Below are 7779 nucleotides of genomic sequence, written 5' to 3'. Positions count from 1 at the left end.
GTGTAATGGGCTATAAACCAGTGTTTTAAAGAAAAGGCAGAATTTCTGGAAAATTAACGAGTTCTGGGGACATTGGTTTCTAATCAAGTACTCAAAGTAAATGTGTTTACACTATTTGTTATACAGAGTAAATTGGTTTGCACCATTGTTTTCACTGATTACCATGTTCATCTATGCAGAAATTGAAGCATATATATATATTTCTGGGAAAAGGAGAATAAAGGTAGAAGAGAACAGAGAAGTATGGTCTGAGACTTGGGACTGCTGTCTGTTTCTTTTATGTTTTACACCATATTGCTGTGGCTACACCCTGTAGCAACAGTGGCTTGTACCTGGCCCAGGTTCCCCTAGGCCTGAGGTCGGTAACAATTGTAGATAAGATACTAAATCAAAGCAGTCTGACTATTCAAAGCAGGTGACTCTTTAGCAAGACAGGCAAATATTTGTGTCCTGTAGATAGCCATCAGCAATAACCTGTAGCAGGATTTTCCAGAAATTCTGGCTTTTCTTTAAAACACTGGTTTATAGCCCATTACACTATAATTGCTGCTTTATTTTTCTCATTTGCAGAATCCAAACCCACCTAGTAAAGTGCAAAGGGAAAGCAATATCTTTAACTACTGAAACTTAGATACAATTAAACTGAAACTTAGTGCAGTAATTCAACATTTTTGCACAATATAGCAACCCCTCATAAAATGTTGGTATTATTTATAATCATTTGCTGCAACATAGTTAACTATAACATCCTTTACCACTTTTTTTTTTTTTTAATTAAACTCTAACCCAGGGGTGCCCAATACGTCGATCGCACTGCATTCAAAAAATTTTTTTTTAATCTTACTCTATCATATATCCTCCCTATGGCATTTGCCACTTGATTGACATGCAGAGCAGCCAGTCTGAGATCTCTTTTCTTCTAACACACTGGCCATCCCGCACGCACGATTAAATGTGTGAGCTACTGCAAAACTCTGGCTATCTAAGTGATCTAGTTAGCCTTCCAATTTATATCAACATAAGAAGGGATTTAAAATTTTTTTTGTTGTTTTTTGGTGGGGGGTGGGGGGGTGTTATGGGCTGGATGTGGAATTGGAAGAGGATTTTTTTTTCTCACAATGTCACAATTGAAGTGTGTTTGTCTGATCTGTCAATCTATCATTGCTATTCCAAAGAAGGAAAATGTGGAAAGGCACTTTCGAACTGTTCATAAAAACTACGAAACTGACTTCCTTCCGAAAAGCGATCTGAGAAAGAGAAAGGAGAGGGAACTAAAATCGCAGTTAATCGGACAGCCGTCATTTTTCACTCGGCTGAATTCAAAAGCAAAGGCAGACACACCGAAGCATCATTCCAGGTAAGTCACTCCATCATAAAGCATAAGAAGTCCTTCCAAGATGGAGAGATGATAAAAGAGGCCTTCGTTGAGGCAGATGGCTAGGGAGAAATTCCTGCGGAGATTTCAAGACCCCTGGCCAGACAAAAAGGAGTTTCTCCTTGTCATTAAACAGGCAGAATACAAGTAACTTAATAACGATCAATGGCTGCTAGACTTGGCATTTTTTTCCGATCTGACCAACATGTTGAATGAGCTTAATTTACAGCTGCAAGGAAAAGACAAAACCATGGTCAATATGATTGGCTCAGTTAATGCTTTCAGACGAAAAATGCAACATCTGTCCTCAAAGCTGCAGCGCCTTGATTTGGGGAACATCCAAAACCTCGCGTCAGAGCTGGAGACGCAATGGAAGGCGTGTGCACAACTTGACAGCATACGCTACACAGAGCAGATTGAAATTTGCCTGTCAGACTTTAACAGATGGTTTCAAGACTCAGCTTTACTTGAGCCAATCGCTACATTTAAGTGCTATCCATTTAGGGAAGATGTTGAGGGTGATTCACCCGTATCAAAAATTGCAACACTGTTTCACCTAAAACTCCTCTACAGTGGAGGATGAGATTTTAACACTACAGGATGACATTCAGCTGAAGTATGGGGCTCATGAACAGTTTTGGAACTTACTCACAGAGGAAAAGTACCCAAACATGAGGAAATGTGCTGCCTCCTTGACTGCATTATTCGGCTCTACTTATTGTAGCTCGCATGCCGAAACATTGTGGGCACCCCTGCTCTAACCTATTCTTTTATTTGACTGGAATTTAAATATCAGATGTATGGAGCACTGTAGTTTGTGTACCGATCTGTAATGTGATTAATTATGTGCCAATACCGAAAGAATAGATTCTTGCACTTTCCATTGTTGAATCAGCAGCCGTATGAGCAGGCATTCCATCATTCAAATGAGCAGCTCAAGTGCCAGCTACAAAGGAGACTTCAAAAACAGCAATCCTGCCACAATTCCTCAAACTCCACTGTGGTGCAGCTAAGCAATCAGTCCTTTAAAGGACAGCAAGGAACCTTAAGTGATTTCAGAGAAAGAATCAATTGGGTCGGCTCTGGTGAACACCATGCACTGCTAAAATGCAGAAACTCGGTGGAATTACTCTCACACCTTTATTAGAGATATTTTGAAGATGTTTTGGAAATCAAATAAGGTTTAATCATCTTTTTCTTTTTTTAAACAAAATTTGTTATTGAAGTTTAGCAACAATAAATGCCGGATTCTCAGACATAAACATTCAATAATGAGGCCCAACAAAAGAAAAGTAAAAAGAAACACTGATAACAAGAATAAGAACTGCTAGCTGATGCCCAACCCAGTAAAACCCACCCATATGAAAGCTGGAAAGTAAATTATGTAGTCTTAGGAGGCTAACTAAGGAGGCTACTGGCAGCATGAGTCACAGTACTAGTTATCTTCTTCTTGGACCAGAAATGAGAAAGGTCTGCCTGCAGACTTCCAGAGCTCTGTAATTCAGGAGCTCTGCTTGTTGAAATGCCGGTTTATTTACAAAGTGAAAACTCTGAGAAGAGTTAGCACTACATGGCACTCCTAATGCAAGTCACACCTACAAAACAGTACTCATTCTTCTTTAGTAAGATTAACCCTCCCACACCCTAATCTTAAGCCACTGTACGAGGTATGCCTTGAAAAGTGCATGTTGAGAAAAGACTGGGCATGTTGTGGAACATGACATATGTGTAATGCAAAGCATCTAAGTGGTATTGAATGTGTGTAATTTGGTTAGCTAATCAACAGACAGTGCTGTGTATCTCCTGTCTGAAGGGTTAAGAGAGAAACAAGCGATTGTGCACCACTAAAACCCTCCCCCAGTGTAACCTTTAGTTAGCTCCTCAAAAGAGCTGGGAGATGGTCACAAATAGGACAACATGCAGAAGGAGTGCACCTTGTATTCTGTCATGTGGGTATTTCAGTTTAGTCCTACTTTGTCCTATTTGCTCTGTACTGCAGTTGGAGAGTAGGGAGTAGAACTAGGAGCTTACCTAAGTGAAAAGTAAAAAAAAAAAAAAAAAAAAGTTGTCAAAAACTACTTTATTCACAAAAAAGCCAAAACCAAATAACATGGTGCTAAAACCAAAAGAGGAAATAAAGTTCAAGTCAAAAAAAACAAAGAGGACAAGAAAGGAAAAAGTCAAAAGAAACAAAAGTAATCATTTCAGGTTCAGTCAAAGTCTATGCAATGCAGATTTACACTGGAATATATACAGTGCATCCGGAAAGTATTCACAGCGCATCACTTTTTCCACATTTTGTTATGTTACAGATTTATTCCAAAATGGATTAAATTCATTTTTTTCCTCAGAATTCTACACACAACACCCCATAATGACAACATGAAAAAAGTTTACTTGAGGTTTTTGCAAATTTATTAACAATAAAAAAACTGAGAAATCACATGTACATAAGTATTCACAGCCTTTGCTCAATACTTTGTCGATGCACCTTTGGCAGCAATTACAGCCTCAAGTCTTTTTGAATATGATGCCACAAGCTTGGCACACCTATCCTTGGCCAGTTTCGCCCATTCCTCTTTGCAGCACCTCTCAAGCTCCATCAGGTTGGATGGGAAGCGTCGGTACACAGCCATTTTAAGATCTCTCCAGAGATGTTCAATCGGATTCAAGTCTGGGCTCTGGCTGGGCCACTCAAGGACATCCACAGAGTTGTCCTGAAGCCACTCCTTTGATATCTTGGCTGTGTGCTTAGGGTCGTTGTCCTGCTGAAAGATGAACCGTCGCCCCAGTTTGAGGTCAAGAGCGCTCTGGAGCAGGTATTCATCCAGGATGTCTCTGTACATTGCTGCAGTCATCTTTCCCTTTATCCTGACTAGTCTCCCAGTCCCTGCCGCTGAAAAACATCCCCACAGCATGATGCTGCCACCACCATGCTTCACTGTAGGGATGGTATTGGCCTGTTGATGAGCGGTGCCTGGTTTCCTCCAAACGTGACGCCTGGCATTCACACCAAAGAGTTCAATCTTTGTCTCATCAGACCAGAGAATTTTCTTTCTCATGGTCTGAGAGTCCTTCAGGTGCCTTTTGGCAAACTCCAGGTGGGCTGCCATGTGCCTTTTACTAAGGAGTGGCTTCCGTCTGGCCACTCTACCATACAGGCCTGATTGGTGGATTGCTGCAGAGATGGTTGTCCTTCTGGAAGGTTCTCCTTTCTCCACAGGAGGACCTCTGGAGCTCTGACAGAGTGACCATTGGGTTCTTGGTCACCTCCCTGACTAAGGCCCTTCTCCCCCGATCGAGTTTAGATGGCCAGCCAGCTCTAGGAAGAGTCCTGGTGGTTTCGAACTTCTTCCACTTACGGATGATGGAGGCCACTATGCTCACTGGGACCTTCAAAGCAGCAGAAATTTTTCTGTAACCTTCCCCAGATTTATGCCTCGAGACAATCCTGCTTGGTTTGTGCTCTGACATGAACTGTCAACTGTGGGACCTTATATAGACAGGTGTGTGCCTTTCCAAATCATGTCCAATCAACTGAATGTACCACAGGTGGACTCCAATTAAGCTGCAGAAACATCTCAAGGATGATCAGGGGAAATAGGATGCACCTGAGCTCAATTTTGAGCTTCATGGCAAAAGCTGTGAATACTTATGTACATGTGATTTCTCAGTTTTTCTATTTTTAATAAATTTACAAAAATCTCAAGTAAACTTGTTTCACGTTGTCATTATGGGGTGTTGTGTGTAGAATTCTGAGGAAGAAAATGAATTTAATCCATTTTGGAATAAGGCTGTAACATAACAAAATGTGGAAAAAGTGATGCGCTGTAAATACTTTCTGGATGCACTGTAATTTGTAAGTATATTTGATAGAAAGAATCTGCAAAAAGGATTAGAAAGAAACACATTTTTTATTGTTCTTGTTAATTTTCAACATGTCCACCATCATTACTAATACAAAGGGTAATACGATTCTGTAGTTCTCATAAAACATTTTCAAGCTGATTTTCAGTAATACCTGTGATGACATCAGTTATCTTAGCTTGCAAGTCTTCTAAAGATCGAGGCTTGGTTGAATAAACATTAGTTTTCACATGTCCCTATAAAAAGTAATCCAATGGAGTCAAATCTGGCGAACGTGGAGGCCAAGAAAATGGTCCACCTCTTCCAATCCATCTGTTAGGGAATTTCTCATGTAGAAACTGTCTAACATGCAAAGCCAAGTGACAAGGAGCACCATCTTGTTGAAACACTGTATTCTCTATCAGTCCTAATTGTTACAGTTGAGGAATAAAGTAATTTGCAGCATTTCTAAATAGCTATCAACATTAACAACATGTCCTTCAAAAAAGAATGGCCCTATGACTTTTATGTTCAACAGACTCATGTGGATTTTCAGTTCCTCAAATATGGCAAAAATAAAACTAAGGTCAAACAAAAACTAGATAATGCAAGCTTTCTAATCCTTTTTACAAATTCTATCACATATACTTACAAAGTTGCAACTATTTTAAACTTACACACAGACTTCATGGACACCCTGTATTTTCAAATTCTCCAATAAAATACTAACATTATATTTGGGCTATTTAAATTTTTTTTTTTTTTTACATCTTCTTTACAAAAGAATTCACAAAATGTTGTAAAGCTAAGTGACATCACTTCGGCAGCAGTTTTCTTCAGCATGATTGGTGAGATGGCTTTGTCCTGTGATACAAAGTATAAACTATACTTTTTACAACTGCACAATTTTCAAATAATATTGCATTAGTGCGATGATGTTTTCTGATTAGTACTATTCAGGTCATACAATGATTTCTTCAAAATATCACATATATTATTCTCTTTCTTTTATTTTCCCCCGTGAGCTTATTTAGTGCGAGCAGGAGCACGCAGGTGGCCGGTTGCTAGTGCTATGAAAAGCTTGACTTGGCGGCGATCAAAGCACTAGTATTGTGCAAGGCATTTACGGGGTCCACTGAGAAAAGAGCGTTCATTCGTTCAGAAGGAACATTCTTTCCTCTGCATGTCCTGGAGTCCTGTGCAGACTGAGCAAGGTCAGGGGGGAAAAAAAAAAAAACACGGTCACCGATTACAACCAAAAGAAAAGTACACGAATGAGAATGAGTAATATAAATAATGTTGCATCCGTGCCACAATGTTTTCCGAAATGTACTATAAGGTCATAAAATGAATAATTCCAAATATCATATATACCCATGTCTCTGTTTTTTTGACAGTGTGGCTTTGACATTATGGGCCATAAGATGCATACTAATTCAGCGTAAGCAGGAATGCTCAATAAAAATGAATAAAAAAAATCATGTGACAACGAGATACAAATAAGGCAGATTCGCCAGTGTTTGTGTTTCAGCTTTTATCCCTCCAGATCAGAGAATTTCCAGTTCGATGGTCTCAAAACACCACTCATATCTACATTTATTCCCAGTTTCAGATAAAAAGTAACAGCGTCAGATCCTTGGGGGGGCAGTAGTATGTATCGTGATCATGACAGAGAGAATAAAAGTTTAAAAAAAAAAAGGTAACTTTTACACACTGTAAAAAATAACGCGTTAAAAGTACTTAAAAAAATAAGGCAACAAATTACAAGCAATATTTCTGAGTAGATTTAATATACTGCACTACTGAGTAAACTTAATTTATTAATTTACTCAAATTTACCTAAAAGAAATGAGTTTGATTAAATATAAGTAGTGGCAAAAATGGTTTATTTTACTCCGATTTTCATTTGAATTACAGTACTAAAAAAAAAGAGTAATAATGCAACGCTGGACAGTAACGACTGTATAACAAATACATGCTAAAATTCCATATATCTTTATTTATTTGAACATACACAGATAGTCACAACAACGGAGTTGTATTTTCAAAGGAAAATTAAATCAAATGTCTGAGGATAATTTTTACTGAATTACTGACATTCAAATGTCAATGAAAATTTTCTTTTCTTTATTTAAACTTTCTTCAAAAAGTATATCTCAATCAAATAATGTCCCAGGAATGAGTGCTAAACGGGAAGGAAACGTAGAGAGTGAAATCCTGACGCAGATGGCGCTCTTCAAACATGTCCTGCATTTACGCCAACATATCCGCTTAAATCAATGGCCGCCTTTTCCACTACTTCTCAGTATGCGATAGCGAAAATCCTGAAATAAAATAGGACGTAGGAATTCAAACATCGCTAAATAAATCACAGTATTAAAAATTAACCAGTAAATACATTACTTGTGTAGAACACTAATTAAATAAGAAGTCAAATAATACCGTGACGGTTAGGCAAACGTCTTTTTATGTTGTTTACAGGTCGTAGTTTAGGACAAACGCCATAGCGTTCTCAAACTTATCTCAAAGTGTCATTTTCTTTTTCTGTGTAAAATAAA

General features: G+C 38.5%; 1 long non-coding RNA gene across 1 annotated transcript; it reads left to right on the top strand.

The window, feature by feature from the left end:
- Positions 1 to 1078: 1078 nt before the first annotated feature.
- On the top strand, positions 1079 to 1823 carry LOC127526580 (uncharacterized). Its single transcript, XR_007934076.1, has 2 exons — positions 1079 to 1282; positions 1734 to 1823. It is a non-coding gene; the product is annotated as an uncharacterized LOC127526580 (long non-coding RNA).
- Positions 1824 to 7779: the final 5956 nt, after the last annotated feature.

Source organism: Erpetoichthys calabaricus, chromosome 1 (genome assembly GCF_900747795.2).
Source record: "Erpetoichthys calabaricus chromosome 1, fErpCal1.3, whole genome shotgun sequence".
Lineage (NCBI taxonomy): Eukaryota > Metazoa > Chordata > Cladistia > Polypteriformes > Polypteridae > Erpetoichthys > Erpetoichthys calabaricus.
This window is presented reverse-complemented; position numbering and strand designations above follow the sequence as displayed.